Below are 18,249 nucleotides of genomic sequence, written 5' to 3'. Positions count from 1 at the left end.
CTGAGAAAGTTTCTCAGCTCCCTTGCACTCTGTTTCTTCCACAGGCTTTGCAGGAGTCATAATTTCTGAGTTAAAATAAACCTCACCTAGTGCCTTCTTTCAAGTTAATGAAACCTAATTAGGATCTCTGTTAAAATTCTGAGTGTTAGCCAGATGGCAGAAGTCCTCCAGTGTCAGTGACTTTTTTTCATTAAGAGTTAACACCATTAGCTTTTAAAGAATGCTTCATTTAGACATTATTAGACATATTATAGAAAATAATAAAAAAAAAAAAAGAAAACTATCTAAGGCCATTACTATAGTTTGAATGCTTCTCATTTCTCTTTAATTCATAGTTGGCAACTACAGGTTCTTTATCCTTCAGCCCCCCCAGAAGTCAGAACAATATTATACACGTACTTTATTATCTTCCTTTTAATAAAGATTCCAAAACCCAACTCTCTTCCCCTGAAGTGAACCAAGACAGTCTGAAATCCTTTTCTGTGTGTTCTCGGTTGTGAACACACTTTGAAGGAATCCTTTGGTTCTGATTTTCAGGTGTTTTGTTGACATTTTGGGTGTGTTTCTTTTTTAAGCTGCATCATCACATATTCCTTGGGTTATAAGATAAAAAGGATCTCTGGGAAGCAGTCAAGGTAGGAGTAATTTTTATGCATACCTAGCTTATCAGTATTAGATTTCCTCCCTCCCTTTAAATCACAGTTTGTCTTGTAAGCTTTTATTGTGTAACATTTTAGTTTTAAAACCAATCTGACTCCCTTAAAAAAATGTTCATCATGGCTAGTTGTTATCCCAATTGCTATAATTATGTAGGTAAACTGCTTTGCCAAGTTGTCTACTTTTTTGTCTTGTAAATGCTCCAAAGATCGTGGCACCTGTTGCCATGACCTGAAGACAAGAACATACAGTGTACAAGGAGCCAAGAAGTTCCACCTAAACATGAGGAGGAACTTCACTTTGAGGGTGGCAGAGCCCTGGAAGAGGCTGCCCAGGGAGGTGGTGGAGTCTCCTTCTCTGGAGACATTCAAAACCTGCCTGGACACGCTCCTGTGCAACCTGCTTTAGGTGGACCTGCTCTGGCAGGGGGGTTGGACTAGATGATCTCCAGAGGTCCCTTCCAACCCCATGTGATTCTGTGAAGGAGCCCATTGAACAACAGGACACCACATGGCTTTACAACCTGAAGTAGGTGTGTTGTGAGAGCAGCAGGTTACTGGGCTATCATTCTGCAAGCCCCAAACAATTTTGATGAGAAACTCTTGAGTGTCCACTGCAGGGTAACTGCAAAGAGAGGAGCAATAAACAATGGGGGACAGTAATGTTTTGTACTGCTCCATTCATCTGTGAGAGGTTGCATGTTTACATCCCTTGTCACTTCTGAAAATCTTTGCCATATCATATGTATGTGCATATTCATATGTAATTTCTCACGAATTGTTTTAAAGATACTTTTAACAGAATAGTAAAGGAAGCGTTTATTTTTACCATAGCAATATTAACAGCATTTGGATATTTATTCACAGCAAGTCGCATGCTGCTTACTGCAGTGCTAAACAGGCCAAAGTTTTCATCCTAAAAAACTAACTATATAGGTAGCAAAAAGCAAGACTCAATAAAATAATGATCAAAATTTTTTAAATTTTAAGTTTTCTTGAGAAAAAGTCTTAAAATATTTTAAAAATAAATGTTTTCCAGTGTATCTGAGTACTACAGACCTGAGACAAACCCTCCATTTGGATCGTATGCACTTCCTTATCTACAAGATGGAGTAACTCTACCTTCTGTGAATTGTCCAGCATGGAGAAGACTCTCCTGATCATTAGCTACTGGCCTTTTCCTGTTCCTCCAATTTGATGCAGTAGGTAATCAACTTTTCCCCAGCTTCTGCCTGTAACATCTCCCCTCCATTTCTTGTTCTCTTGACCATCTTATTTTTAACAATGATTCTGCCACTGTACTGTACAGGGGAAAATATTGCTGTCTGATGGAATTAAAGAGGATCAAGAGCTGTATGAATGATCCAATCAAAGTGAGTTAAACCTTTGAAAATTGGTCCTGTGTTCATCTTTGCTGGGCTTTTTCTCTGACAATATGAAAGGAAATTATAAATGCTTGTTGAGACAAGTGTTATTCATGTTCACCATTAGTGGCAATTTGCTGGCTGTACTCCTAATTAATCATTCCTTTAGGCTCCCATTTAGTTTCTGACAATGGCGAACACATGCTTTCAAAAACTGCACCCTATAGACTGACACTGTTTGTGGGTGTTTTCTGAAGGAGAGGATGTGGCCATGGTAATGCATTCCACAGCGCTTTGAAATGAATTCCCAAGTGCTTCAATCACTATTCTCTGCTCTAGGCCAAAGGCAAACATTGTTCTTACTGAATGAGATGAGGGTTTCATTTACCAGCGATGTAATATTCAAACACCAAGATTCCATTACGTGGGACGTATTTAAATGAAATATTATGAAAATGGAGATTGTATGACTCTCTGCGTGAAATAAATGTGGTTTGAAATGAAAGGTGTCCATGCTAAATACTGTTATCTTTCCACAGTGTTAGATTGCTGCTTGCTTTTCTGCAGGAAGCGAGAAGCAAGGGTAGTGATCCCCCTTTACTGCAGCCTCAGCAAACATGAATTTGATTATACACCCATGAGAAGTCTGCAAGGCTTTTCCCTGGCTACGTGCAAGACAGGCATGGGGAAGAACAGACACCTCGTTCCTGTAAAAGTCTTTCAAATTATACAGTAATTAGCTGAAATGCCTAAATAGCCTTTGGAGCAAGGAGTGGAACCAGGTAGGACTCGCATGAATGTGTCAGCTCCAGCTTGCTCGCTCTCTCTCTCTCTCTTTGTGCCTAGTTGTCTTGAAGGCTTTTTCTGTGTTGTGTTGGACAAGGTGAAAATCATCTTTCCTGGTCCCTTAGTAGAATAGGCTTTATTTCACTTGGGGGGAGTAGGAAATTGAACATTCCCACTTCTGGTAAGTGGCTACAGTGTATAGTTATTTTTGGTGGTTTGTTTTTTTTCTGGTCACTGGCAAAAGTACTTCTCCAGTCCTGAGTAAAGGCATAGGAGGAAGATGGGGATTTATTTCTGTCCTCAGTTTCATAGCTAGTTCTAAATAAAAGGCTGCTGAAGCTCATTACAGTTTGTCCAGAGCTTCTGAAGGTCTTAGAGTGCTCCTGGCCTCACTCTGGGTCCCGCATCCCACATCTCAGTGTGGTGCAGTGCACGCTTTACTTCTCTAAGATCTGGCCCTTAATCTTTCTGCCTGTATTCCAATATACAGTTTCTTTCTGTTTTTATTTTTGCTCTACTTTTTTTTGTTTTGTTTTCTTTTTTTCCTATTTATTTATTTGTGTTTATATTTTTGGTTTTCTGTGCTGTGTCTAGTGGCATTGGTCAATCCCATGCTATGTGCTATCCCACATTACTCAAAACAGGAGGATTGCAAACGGGTAATTAGAAATACCAAGTGTACTGTTTTCCTAATTGAATTGCATTGTCACATAAAAAAATGTATTTTGTTTGTGGAGCTGTGCAGAGATAGGTGTTACTCTGATACAATGGTTTCTGAAGTGATGGACTTTTCTGTTGCTCCCTCAGATCCTGACTGTCATTTGCAAATACGTAATTAAAGCATTGCAGAGAAAACCTTCTAAATGTGACTCAAGCGTAACTATGCAATGTAATGTAATAAATGTAATGTAAAAGCCATATATGCCTAAGTCTGCAGAGAACTTGACACAGCAGCTTGCAGTGTGAGATTTCCTGTTTACTTCAGTGGAGCCTCATTTGTACCACGGTGGTAATTTCTTTAATGTTCAGCAAATGGCAATGTGTTCCACCATAAATTTTGTTCTCAGGATACTTTCCTCCTCGTGCTTAAAATTTTCTTCGGAATATTATTTTTTGCTAGTATTCTCTTAGAAACCAGGCTCATCCCAGGTTTATGCTACAGTCAATTACTACTGCTAAAGATTCTTAATTAGAATATAATGATTTTGTGTATAAGGTACTGATTTGGGATGTGAGAGGCCTCGATTCTACTGCTGATTTCATCACGGACTTGCTATTTACTCACAAACTTAATACTTAATTGTGTCTATTTCTCCTCTATCTTTTATCTGCCTTGTTTATCAAAGACTGCAAATGTTTTAGGGAATGGGATTTTTTCCTACTGAAATGTATAGAGCAAACACAACGCAACCCTGATCTCACCAAGGGACTTCAGTCATTACCATGTAACATTTGTAATACTCATGATTAATAATATATTCCAGCTGAGCATCCTGAAGCTCAGTTTTGAAAGTTAAAGTAGCGAGCAATTTCTGAGATAATTCAGATCTTAAAGAAAAGCATAAAATTGATTTCTCTGTGTTCCTCTGTTGACATTGTGGTAACTCAGTTCCCAATCTTATAATGACTTGTCTGCAAATCTGAGCATACCGTTGAGCAGCTTTACTGATGAGTGGAGCCGCTCATGTTTGCAATGTTAAGTGCGTGTGAGAGTTACTGAATTCGAAAAAAACATAAGAAATCATATTCTTTTCATTGTTTTGAGATGCTGGTTTGTGATCTTGCATACAAATCTTCTTTTCCATGTATAGAAGATTTCTGATTTCTGACCCTTGCGAGAATGAGTTATTGCGTGTGCTATGTTTTTACAACCAATTTATACTAGCCCTCAAAAGTGGACATTGGTAAAAACACTGTCACGTTCTTTGTGTTAGCTGCCTCACTGTAAGAATATTGAAAGCCATGTCATTTCAGGTTTTCATAGTGTCCTTTAATTATGTGCAGACCAAAATTAATGAGCCAGTTATCTGCATGTGAAAGAAGTCAGCAGTTTTCGGATATTTCTGTACATACACTACACAGATTCTGACTGAGGTTAGAAAGCTACTGTATCACAAATTAATCTCATTCAGGAGGAGATGCCTAAGAAAATTAGGTGATTACTTTCTGAGAGTGCCTGTTTCTCCGTAATGTCCGTAGCAGCAGTGCAAGTAACTAGCTCAGATGAATTGCCTGGTGTTGGGTGAGATGAATACCCTTGTGTTGGTCCACAGGGGAACTCCAAAAGACTCAGATCTGAATGCACAGGATGGATAAAGGAACCTTCATTCATGGCTCTGAAGACAGCTACTTTCTGTGGGTGCACCTAAGGTTTTCTTGTATTATGAGGAAGTTAGATACTCTGATTCAAAAGAAAGGAATTTAAAATATTGCAGAGATTCTGACTTTGTCCCAATGAATGTGGTGCTCTGGGTGAGGCAAGGAAACATATTTAGAGTTTTTTAATGTTTATAACTACCCTTTTTTCTGGTCTGGATGTGGGCAGTTCTCTGAAACTCTGGAAGAACCCTTGTAAAGCCTATATTGTTGTTTTGACATCAAATATTACAGAAGGGATAACCTTGAATAGAACTCATCTAGATGGCTGGGGCTTTGGAAAAAGTGTACAATTTGTCCTCAAGAACTAGTACTCAATGTAAGACTACTTCATGGAGCCAGAGCTAGCTTCCCTTTAGAGTTAAAAGTCACTAGACCAAACATGAAACTTTGCTTGGGTTCAGTAAATCTGTCCGAGTTGTCTCTAAACCAGGCTGTGGTTGTTCTTTGGACAAGTCGGCTGTCTGGAACCTCCCAACTGTTGGCATTGCAGTGCTTGGGACCTTAACACTGACACAAAGACACCACCACAGGAAGAGCCCTGACCCCCACAGCTGTTGCTGGTCATCGTCAACAACCATGGCAAAAGACATTAAATGGTTACGGCACATCCCAGCTGCAATTCAGTACGGGATCAAAGAATGAAGGGAGTGTTTCCATTCAGGATAATCTGACCTCAGATAGATTTGCTTTGATTGCCTTAATGGATTTTATAAGATTTGAGCAAAAATGACGTTTTGCCATAGGGAGAACACTGGGAGAATTTCTGATCTGTGCGACTCGCAAGGAAGATTCTTCATTTAATCAAATACTTGTCAAGCACACTTCACACGTCTCTCACAGCAATTAAAGGAGCCATTTTCCTGCAGTAAGGAAGGCGTTTGGTTAGACATTATTTTAAATATAAAATATGACATGTTTTGTCAAGAGTATCTTTAAAATGACAGTCTTGCTTTATGCTCTGATTTTCTGGCTGTGATTGACTGGTTAGAACTCTAATCCCTTTTAGGGCAATAACTTAACTTTTTAAAAATTAGTTTGCTATTTGCCTCTGATATTTTGCTCAATAAAAAAAACCCAAGAAAATATTTTTTTCCTGTGAAAGGGCTACATATCAAAATGCAGACACCACCACAGAAAGGTGCCGTACATTTATGACCTTGTGTGATTAGTGATCTCTGAATCTAATCTTAAGGTACTTTAATGGACTATAATTATCTACAGTGTATAGTTACTGCCTTTCCTGAGATTGATTTAAAATTGCCTCAGGAGGCAAGTGCTGTGTAATTATCTGATAAGAACTAAACTTGATACTCTGACTGGAAACTTTTGGAAACACAAAAAATAAATATAGTTCAGGACAAAACTTACTGCTGGCCAGCTTCAGAAATCAAATCTTTTCTTGCAGGCTGTCTCTGCAGCAACAGATAAAGAAGAAAAGGGGAAAAGCTTACAACCATTTTCAAGATATCAGCCTAATTTAGCAACTTATTGGAAGGTGGGCTTGCCCTCTGCCACAGATGTTCTTACAGAATCATAAAGCAGAAGAGAGGAAAGTGGAGAGGTACATGTGAACTCCTCTTACCCAGGTGCTAGACAATAGGTTTTTTAATAAAAAAACCAAGGTGCTCAGGAGATTGTGTTTATGGAAATTAGCGACTGCAGGAAGGGAGGTAGCTTTTGCAAGCATTCAGCAGGTTGTCCCCTGACTCTGGGAGTACGTGTTCTGTGCTAACACAAGAGTTTGTAGAAGACAACTCCCCTCCTAATGTGACTTTCTCGCTGGAGTCAATAACCCAGCTAGGACCAATGCCATTTCAGAGCTTCACCAAATTAATCACATTTTAGTGTTTAACATATGGTGCTGGAAGCAGTGCTGAGTGTAGCATATTCTAGGAAAATCAGAACATTCAATTGCTTTCAGATATACTTTTAAAAAAATTCAACTTTCCTTACTCTTTTCCTATTATTTCAAAAGTCTCTTTTTTCTTTGGACCTCTCACAACAGTCAGAGATTCCATGAGAAGTTTGCTGTCAGAGGCAGGATGGGACAGTAGACACTCTCTCTGTGTTGACTGCAGTAAGAGTTTGGGAGTTTGTATCAAATTGATCAGATACATTATTCTCAAGGAATAATTGATTTTGTTTTTCTCTAATAGGAAGTTGCATGGATCCCAACTGCACTGGGACAAGAACAGTGGACTTCAGGGTGAACTTCAGGATCCTGAGCTCCTGATGTATGCTTTTTCCTTTCTTTTTGCTTGCTGTTGGCCTGGCTTGGTTAGGGCTGAAATGTTGTTTAGGAAAGTGGTGTGTGATGATGAGCTGCAGAATGGGCCAAGCCTTTCCACATTCAAACCTAGTCGTGCCTCATTGTCCAAAATGCATTGACAAGAGTTTGTGCCGACAGTACAGTGCCAAGAATAGATGTGCTGTGCCTCCAAATTCAGGAGCTGATAACAGCCAAGCTTAGGGCAAGAATCCTGTGCATGTCCAAGTCTGTGGTTAAATGAGAGATATAATAAGAGACCGTATGGAGCCTGGAGTTAAAGAAATTTCTTTTAACCGAACGCCTGATTTTTGTGAGAGCACCTTTCCACACCTTTTAGGTATTAGTGATTTGTCTGCTGGGTTATCTAGATAGATAATGTCTATGCAATGAATAAAAAATAATCTATCATCTACAAATCATGGAATATAAGAAATCACTATTTTTTTCACGTTCAGACCTGTGGACAACCCAGCTCAGTTTCCTGTCTCTGAACGATACCGGCACATGATGCACTTAAGAGTGATGCAATATTATCCTATGGCAATAAGGAGGTCTTCTTTAAGCTGGATGACATCTTGGTTATCTCTAAAAGTGTCAATGGTAATTTTCTAACACAAAAGCTGTTGTAGCTTCCACAATGTAACTCAATTTTGGACCTTTTTATGAAGAATGAAGGTAACTTAATCTGTGAAATGGAAGTTGTTGGTTGCTTAAGGATCACTGACTCTGGCTAGATTATAGTCAATGTAGACAGGAGACAGTCCATATGTACTTAATGCTTCAGAAAGGTAAATGTCTTAAAGCGATAGAAGTTAACAGATAAAAATCAGTTGAAAGAAAAATTTGAAAGAGTAATATATGGATGGAGTTTGGAGGACCTTCCCACCAAAATGCTACACTTCAGCAACTGGGATGAGGAAGGAAATAAAAAAAAGAACCACTTCTAGCTTAAAGTCTATTGTAGTTCAGTGGAAAAGTGAAGGAAAAAATTAGAAAAAAAAAAAAAAAGAAAAAAAAAGCAATGCAAAAAGGGACAAAATAGGAAATTAGCTGGCAATATGGTATGGAATCTAAAAATCCTGAGAAAGAACCATGCCTGGCAGAAAGATTTTCTTACGTAGATTTGGAAGAAGAAACCTTTGCAGTCTTACAGGCCCACTGGTAGATGAAGATGATAAAATGTCTAATAGTGATTCAGAAATGGCAACATGATTAAATATTTAAAAAGAACAACCCTCCACATCAAAGTCCACACATCATCTGAATATTTCCGGCTTGGTTTGCATGACATCGGCTGTGGATCTAATACAGTATTCAATTAATACGGAATGAAAGGACGGGAATAGAATGAACACTAGAGAGCACGGTTTACGGAAATAGGCTCTTGCCAAGCAAGGCTTGTTTAATCATGATGAGATTACAAATTGAGGTGGTAAAGGAAGTGGTGAGCTTGATATACTTAGTGCAGTAGACTTTTGTAAGGCATTTAACCTAGTTTGCATTATATTCCGTAAAAGAATTAGTGATAGCGTATCAGGGAAGTTCACACTTATTGAATTAAAAACTGACAGACACAGCTGAAGATGTAGTTACTGCAGAATAATGATCAGATTTCCTCCCCCTCCCCTCCCATAACTGGGGTCTGCATGGGTTAGGACTAGGCAGAAGCTATTCAATACTTTTATCTAGAAGCAGTGCAAACTCCCTGCAGATAAAGCATAGAGATGACAGAAGGCTGATGAAGTGACAAATAATGAGGAGGCTTGGGAACAATCTTGATAGCTTGACAAGTCATCCCACTCAAAATTAGTTTGTTTTAATAGACAACGTTCCTATCTTTTTTTCTTTTATAACAATTGCTGTAGCTTGAAAAAAGCAGACAGTGTTCAGGTATGTAAGCCCTTCCTAAGCTCATGTGTATAGGACAAAGGAATGAAACCCAAATGTATACACTAGGTTCCCTTCAGATCATCCCCCCCCCCCCCCCCAAAAAAAAAACCCCAATAACCCAGAAGTAGTAATTCAAGGCTTCTCAGCAGCCCAGGTAAAATTTAAGCTTTGCCATAATAACAAAATAGATCCCCAACAGCTGGTGGGTGAAGCAGGGCTGGGAGAGGTCAAAGGGGCTTTCAGGGGACTAGAAGGGTCCATGGGACCCCTGAGAAGGGCCTCCTAGCAGCAGGGAGTGTGAGATGCTTGGTGGCATTTCGCTGAGGCATTTAGAGATAAGGCAGCGATGGCAAGCTGTCGTGGGGGTTAGTCCCTGCCTCGGAGCCCACTTCTGGCACTGCTTCCTTCAGCTCCCAGAGGGGCCCCCAGAGAGCGAAACGCCAGAGCACAGCTTACTGCTCTGCAGGGTGCCGGGCAAGACGTAAGCTCAGGAGTGACACTGCCGTTTCACAGGGATCAGCTGCTGGGAGAGTTCAGCGAAGGAAAGTCTGACCTCTTCCCACCTCAAGCTCCAGACCTGTCATTCGTGGGGAAGCGAGTGTATTTTCTGCTGGTGCGCAATGCGGTTCTGTATGCTGGCTGAAGTTTTCACTGCGGTACAAACCTAGGCAGAGTTGCTAGATTTTTGTTCAAGATATATAATCTGCAAGCTGTTTTGAAGCAAATGTCACTTTTTATATTTACAAACAGCTGGGGATCATGAGAGGGCTGTTTAAGGGAACTGTATTTACTTTTAGACGCAAACAAAATATTAACGTGTCCTCCGGAAATCTCTGTGCTCACACAAACATCTCATATTCTATATTATTTATATGCGTGAGCGTGTGGGTCGCTGGAGCGGGTTTCTGTCTGATGCATTATCTTTCCCTATGTGACAGGGTCTCTCTAGGTAAAGCAACCTGCAGAGTGACCCACACCCTTCCTGGAGGGGGACTCCAAAGATGTTGTTACAGAAAAAAATTTCCTTTTTCTTTCCTCTTAGATGATGGAGGTGAAAAAAAAATCTCCTTAGACATGAACTTTCCTTGCTGACAAAAACTTGGTAGATTTTCTTCATGAAAGAATTAAGGAAAATTAACATAGGCATTTTGCGCAACTTGGAAGAATGTGATAGAAAGGCGCAACACTGGGTAAACTGGATCCTGTTCTCCTTACTCATGCGGACATGAGAAGACATGCTTGCTTTCAACCTATTACATATTCTCCCTTCCAGCCTTAAAATTCTCCCTGAGTCACACAGACTTTCCTGCCTACCAAGGAGATTGCCATTCGCCTCTGTGCCATTCCCACTTATTTTAAAAATGCAGAGGAGACTCTCTCCTGGAAGGTTAGTTAGATTGTTCAAGGTTTCTAGATTGCAACTCACATTTTTTGCTAAATTATTTCATGTACAGTTACCTGACAACAGTCTTTCTAAGGGCTTTCCCTGGGCTTGTCAAAGGACTGGGTGGGAGAGACACAGAGCACGTCTTTTGAATACAGAGCCACAATTCATCAATTCGGATGAAAATTCTCACAGAAAGGTCTACAGATGTGTTAGAGACAGGCAGAGGGAGCGACTGAGAGTGATAACTGGTTGCAGAGGGTTTTCTCAGGTGGGAGTGGGGAATTACCCATGAGCTCCATCCGGGTATCCCTAGGGCTTTCCTGACTCATACCACAGGAATTTTGGCCTTTCACCTCTGCAGGAACGAGCATGATATTTTAGTAGCAGTCGACTTTCTCAAAACTTGGTGGCTTTTTTAAACCATCCAGCTTCGGTTGAGATGAGAAGAAGGGTGTAGATGGACATTTCTCTATTGCAGTGCTTCTGGTTCTGGCCACGTGCAGCGAAACCGAAGAGGGATGAGAGTAGTAGGGACTTAATTTAATGAGGGGGCTAGCCCACCCCTCCTTCATTGGCACTGGCGTCTTGGCAGGTGGGCTGTAAATAGCGCTCACGCAGATGAGGAAATGGGAGGTTTGGGAAGAGGGGCGCGAATCACGGCGCTGTATGGGAATCACAACACGTCCCCGGATGGTGCTTGTGAGAGGCAGGGGGCTTGATCTCTCCTGTTCAAAGGCCTTCATCACGCAACTAGCAAGAGGCTCACCTTCCTCCCTCCCATGCCTGCCCATTACATTACGGCTGTGCCCATCTCAGGTGGTTTGTGTCTCCGTCTGGGCTCTTCTGAAGTGTTTGACATGCATCTAGCAACAATATTTACTCTCCAGGTACACCAACCTTATAAACTTGGTGTTCTGAGACAGCCTAAGCTTATATGGACACATTATAAATTTGGGTTATAACCATATTAACAGAAAACCTTTTTTATGATTGCATGGCAAGATGCCAGAAAAACCCCAAACAAACTGAGACCTATGAAAATCAGCAGTATGTGTTGAGGAAAATCAATAAGTAATTTGCCCGGAGAGTCCCAAAGAGAATGCATGTTTTTTGAGACTTAGAATAACTTTTGCTTATTGATTCCTAAAATCTCCTGAACAGGGAGAAATGTAAATACAAGGATCCTGCTCCTCTGGAGTTCAGTGCGAGGAGAATCAGACCCTGAGCTGGCAGCTTTGGGATTTAGAAAGGTATGCTCTGCTACTTAATGAAACTCTTTAATTAGAAAACTTTGTCACAGCCTATATGTAGCTTGAAGGCAGTTTAATCAAACAGGCTGAATAATTCTTTCCAGCCATTAAAGCTGATTGGTATTCTTAGCTTTGAAGGGAGAGAAACACAGAGACCACTGATAATGAGAACTGGACAGGATTCGGGGACCCATCTTTGTAGGGTCTGTTCGAGTTTTTGTCTTTTGAGCAGGTACTTGTGCCTTCTTCAGGCAATTTGCCACCTTACAATCAAAAATTAAACAGAAATATTCACAACTACGTGTTTTGACAGCTTTTGAGTCAAGACTGTGCAAAGCCACAGTGTTAACTCAGTATGACTGTGTATGTAACCATGCCTACTTTTAAACATTTTAACTCTATGTTCATTTTTTATTTTATTTCAATTTTAGAAGCTTCTGGTTCTGTTGGAGAATGGAGCATCTAGTGCTAATACAGTCTATGTTTCTGAGTGTCTGTCTTGAGAAAAACGAAGGAAGCATAAATTTAGAACCCAATTTTTAAACACAATTCTAGCACGATTCGAAGTGAAGAAAAACCTTTCCTTTTCAATGTAATTTGCTTGTAAGTATAAAACTCATTTTCCTTATTCTCCCTCATTCACACTGCTGGATATTAAAGGACAGGAAGGGCTGTCCACAGTGAGAGCGACAATCTTCTTATACCTAAAATGTCAAAGGAACAATCTTGTATTATTTCTTAATTCTGATTATTTTTTTTTTTTAATGTGCAACTGTATCTAAAATATTGAAAATTCATGTGAGAAGAAAATGAAAAATTATGGCAAACACACTTTTCTCTCTTCTTAAAAATGTCGTTGTTTTTGCATTCTAGTTGTTCAACTGGTCTTCCTGACTCAGTATGGTGCCTGATCTAATTTTACTACTGGGTACCTCATATCATCGTTCTTCAAAACTCAGGCTCATTTCTGTCACATCACAGGACTCACCTTAGATAGAAACAGGCTGTGATGTACCTCAGCGTATAACAAAGAAAGATGGTGTTTAAGGGACAACTAAGTCAAGGTCAAAGTGATAAAGCAGAGATCGCTGCATTTGGATTTATGTCTCATCCACTTAAATTTGGGCAAAATTTTTGGGTTTCAGTTAATGTGCAAATCTATCCCTTCCATTAAAAAGTTGGGACAAACATTTCCTAGACAAGCATTGCACCTGGATAAGCATTCAACAGATACTGTGGTTATAAAGGAAGATTATTCAGAGGATTAGGAAGAATTGTTTTTAAAAGGTTCAATTCCAGCTTAATGCCATTCTTGTGGATTTTATAAAATTAGATTCATAGAGTCAGATTTTTAAAAGGCATGTAAGTATCAAGTATAAAAACCTTAGAGGAGAGTTTTAGAAATGCTCTGTGACCATCAGCACAGACTTGAATCCTGTGGACATATTTTTTGACGTTTAAAGTTCAGCATGATGGATTATTTTTTTTCACGCGTGGTCCTGACTAGTCAAAATTTCCTTTGTTACTCCTTGTGCCCATTGCCTCTTGTGCAGCACACGTCTCAGAAGTGCCTGACTTCTCTGTTAGCTGAAGTCTTTTCTCCAGGCTGAACAGTGCCAGGTCTCTCAGCCTGTCAGATGCTCCAGTCCCTTAATAATATTTGTGGCCCTCCACTGGACTCTCTCCAGTATGTCCATGTTTCTCCTGTGCTCTAGAGCCTAGATCTGGACGCAGTGCTTGAGGTGTGGCCCCATCAGTGCTAAGTAGAGGGGAAGGATCACCTCCCTTGATGTGCTGGCAACACTACCCCTGGTGCAGCCCAAGACACTGTTAGCATTCTTTGCTGCAAGGGCATACTGACGGCTTGGGTTCAACCTGGTGTCCACCAAGACTTCCAAGTCCTTTGCTAAGCTGCTTTCCAGCTAGTTGGCTCTCAGCCTGTACCGAGATTATTCCACCCCTGGGCAGGACTTTGCACTTTTCTTTATTGTCTTTATTGAATTTCAGGAGGTTCATGGTAGCCTATTTTTCCACCCTGTTGAGCTCCCTCTGGATGGTCACCAGACCTGACCTATGGAGAGTAGGTCAACTACTCTCTTCAGTTATGAATCATCGGTGATTTTGGCGTAAGGGCACTCTACCCCATCACCCAGGTCGTTTAACTAATTGAGCAATATTGGCACCAGTATTAACCCCTGAAGGATAAAGATTGAATTTAGAAGTTGCGTTTCTTAAAGAACATCCATGGAATTTTTCAGTGACTGCCGCTCCTGACCACAGCGGCTCTCTGTGGAGAGCCACAGCAGTTTCAAGACATGAGCAGCCTCTCAGATTTATATGGCAAGTGAATTATGCTGCACCTTAGCAAGAACAAACAATTCCAGTCTCTCACAGTGTGTTAAAGAACACTAGCAGCACTAGGAGCTTTAGTATATTTAACGCATTTTTGATAATATTTTTCAGGGCATCTGCATCAAGATTTGAGAATAGACTTGCCTTAGCAATGCTAAGAAACACAAATAAGAAGAGAGCTCAGTAGCTCTAGGGTCCCAGCTCACCCTACAACGTTAGAGGGACCGGATGCTCCACCCCAAAGTCTTATCTGCCCCTCTGTCACACCAAATAACTTCTGTGAGTCCCATCCCAAGGTTACTTATGGGATTATTAAGGGGGAGCATTTTTTCCTTTAACGTCTCACAGTGGTATATGGTTCAAGACAGAATATAGCATTTTGTGAAATAAACTCAGATGGCTTCCCTCTACAGACTTGTGACTTTTGGAGATAAAGTTCTGCACCTCAGTAGGGTTCCTTTCTTTTATGGGGCAGCTAATGTGAATTTTGAATGAGCTCACATAATTTAAGAGAATAAATTTGTCATTTTTTAAAAGATTCCCTTTTATAATGGAAACCTCAGATTCTTGGGTTTTAGGAAATGAGCCACAAAAGAATCCTTCAGCAGTTGTTTTTCACTGAAATACTTTAAACAGGTAAGAATGGTTACTCTGAATTGGAAAACAGACTCATTTACTGCAACTACTATTACTACTGCTAAAAATTCCTTAACTGGAAAATAGGACATGAAAAGCTTTTATCTGCCTTGCAGATGAGGCACAGTGGGCACTAAAACTTTTTGATGAAAGAAGTTTGGGGGGAAAAATAGCTTTGTGCAAGGTAGGAAGCTTCTGTTGGACTCATAAATGTGTTTAGATGAAGACAGTATGCTGATTTTTGAGGACTTTGCCTTAGGAGCACAGTATTGTTGGCTGAGGCACTCCTCCTGCTTTTCGCAGTGTTAATTCTTCAGCAGAAAAAAAAAAAGTGATTTAAGAAGATGGATAAAGCTTCAGTCCGTAGATACCTCCTTTAACTACTGACTGGGATGGTTCTGCTTTTCTGGTGCCCTTTCCAAGGTGGTGCCAATGGAAGAGGTACCTCTGCTGGCCGTCTCGGGGCTTGCTCAGACAAGGTGGATTTCTGCCAGTGCTGCATCACCTCCTGGAGTTACTCCCAGACTGCTGGCTGAGTGATCAGGTATGGCTGGGCACGTGCAAATGCTTTGAAACATAGCGTGGAGGTACTGCTATGGAAAGCCCTAGGGTGGGCTGAGCCACTCTGCCATGTGCGTGCTCTGCTTCTTTCTCCTCAATTTCTTCCATTCCTCTTGATGCATCATGACATACAAGCTTGGTGAGAGACTAGATGGGTTTTTGCAGCCAGTACCATTTGCTCTGTGTGCTGAAAATCTCTGAATGGGAGTGTATATATTTGCTTTTACACCACTCACAGACCAGTTACTTGTGTCACTGCACTGAAGCCAAGGCATTAAAAAATATGCTGACTTCAAAGTGTATGAATAATATCATTGAAATCATGTGGTTATAGTAAGAATATGCTTCATGGATGCTGTGGAGCAGCTTACTTCTGACAGGTTGTCCATTGGAGTCCCAGGGTGCCATGGTGCCCCACGCTTGTCCACTGTAAGGATGTCTCAGGCCAGGGCAGAGGGGTTGGCCAAACCACTGGCATTTCTCAGTGCTGGTTTTAGCCACTTGATGTCAGTCCTCTCAGGACTCCATGTGACTTGGTGGTGGGTTTGTTTTTTTTTTTTCCCAATCATTTATCAGTGTTAAAACTGTCCGGACTTAACAATGAAAGCAGTCAGCAAAGGTAAGAGCAACAAGGCAGAGTAGCTGACTGACAACTGTTCGGACTGCAAACCTCTCGCAAAAAATCCCTGTGGTTTGTCTCCTCCTTTCAGTGAAAAGTTTCTATCATTTTTCTGGGGCTCTTTTAGAATCCATCTACGATTGTCACAATTTTCCTAACTGGTTACAGACATTGGGGTAAAATACCTTACAAGGATGAGAGATACGGCAATTCCTTTCACTTGTCCAGCTCAGGGTGTTGTAAATGAAAATATCCGTGGTATTTATATCTATTATGTTAAAATTTCCGCCATGTATCTTCTAGGAGGGTGTAGAGAGGTGGGTGTTGGCCTCTTCTCCCAAGTGAATAATGACAGGAGCAGAGGAGATGGTCTGAAGTTGGGGCAGGGGAGGTTTAGATTAGATATCAGGAAGAATGACTTTACTGAGAGGGTGGTCAGGCACTGGAACAGCCTGCTCAGGGAGGTGGTGGAGTCGCCATCCCTGGAGGTATTTAAGAAACGTGTAGATGTGGCATTTCAGGGCATGCTCTAGTGCCCAAGATTGTTGGTTTGTGTCTGTTTGTGGGTGGGGTGGGGTTGTGGGCGTTTGGTTTGGTTTGGTTTTGGTGTTGGTGTTCTGGGATTTTTTGGGTGTGGGTTTTCTTTTCGGTTGGTTTTTTTTTTTTTTGTTGGTTGGACTCGATGATCTCAAAGGTCCCATCCAACCAAAAATATTCTGTGATTCTGTGATTCCAGTGCCTTAATAACAACAGCAAATCAGTTAAATTTTTTTCTTTCCATGGTGCTGAACATTGCATCCCCTTGTGTTATTTCTTTATTTTATTTTTAAATTTTTAATATATTTAAGTTTGTGCTATTAGACCAGGCTCTGGCATTTTGCTAAGTAAGAAACTAAGGCTGCTGATTTGTGTAACACCTGTCATTATTTAAAAGCAGGTCGACAGCTTTAATAAAATCTTCTTGCAGGGAAAGAGCGAGCTGTATTTCATGGCATCTGTTGGGGAAAGCAGGCATCTCCACTCCCCAATGCATCCTGCCTGCCACTGCTTAGGATGTGGCAGTGCTGAATCAATAATTGCTGCTCTCACCACCTCTAAACTCTGTCCCTCGGCAGCTAGGAATTTAAACAAGTGACTCCCCAAACAGTACAGCCTCTTCCCCAGTATTTGCATGCTTGTTAGCTTTCTTTTTCCCCTTATGATTCGTCAGGAATGCTGTATGCAGTTCATTAAAATAAATGCTTTTCCACGCTAAAATTTCTCCAATATATTTTGGCAACTGAGTAATAGATAGATGGCTCCTCTCAACATAGCGCATAAGGACCTTAAATTATGAATACATTTACCTTCAGGTTTGGGGTTATTTGTTGGTTTTTTGGTCTTTTGGGGGTTTTTTTTGAGGTGGACTCTTTTTGAGGGGACCCTTTTGTGTATGGGGAAATGTTGCTCCCACTTTTTCAGGCAGCCCAGGGGGAACCGGATAAAGTTGGTTGTGATCAAGGAGAGAGTGGGTACCCACAACAGAAATATGTAATGTGCTTCAACGCCACAGAAACAAGCAGCTGGAGGAAGGAGACTGTGTCTTACCCTGGCCTCTCCACGTAGCAGGGAACAGATAGCTGCAGAGACCTGCAGGTCTCCTCTCAACAAATCCTCCCATAACAAAGTATCAAGGCCATAATTTGCACCTCTCCCTTGGGGCTGGTAATGAGGAAATTACCTGAAGTCCAAGGCCATAGCAATGGGGGGAGGGAGAGCACTGATTTAAATAAGGTTATGCTGGTTGTAAAGGAAAACTCTAGGTGGCAGTTGAAGGTGAAAGAACCTAAGTTAGGTTCTCCTCAGCTCCCTCATACAGACAAGCCCTCCATGCTCATTTTAAGTAGTTAAAGCATTCAGAGTGTTGAATGGACTGAGTATAAAATATTTAATCACATTTCCCAATGATATACAATAATCATGATGAAGAAAATGGGTTGGACCACGTTCTTTGAGGAAATCAGAGTGCATGTTAAGTTCTTTCTGTCACCAAGAAAGAAAAAATCTTAGCTTTCTAAAATATGTGGGTGACGTTTGTTGTGCAGGTACTAGTAGACTGCC

The sequence above is a fragment of the Numenius arquata genome, chromosome 8 (assembly GCF_964106895.1).
Source record: "Numenius arquata chromosome 8, bNumArq3.hap1.1, whole genome shotgun sequence".
NCBI lineage: Eukaryota > Metazoa > Chordata > Aves > Charadriiformes > Scolopacidae > Numenius > Numenius arquata.
The sequence above is the reverse complement of the archived record's forward strand: the minus strand, read 5'-3'. Positions refer to the sequence as shown.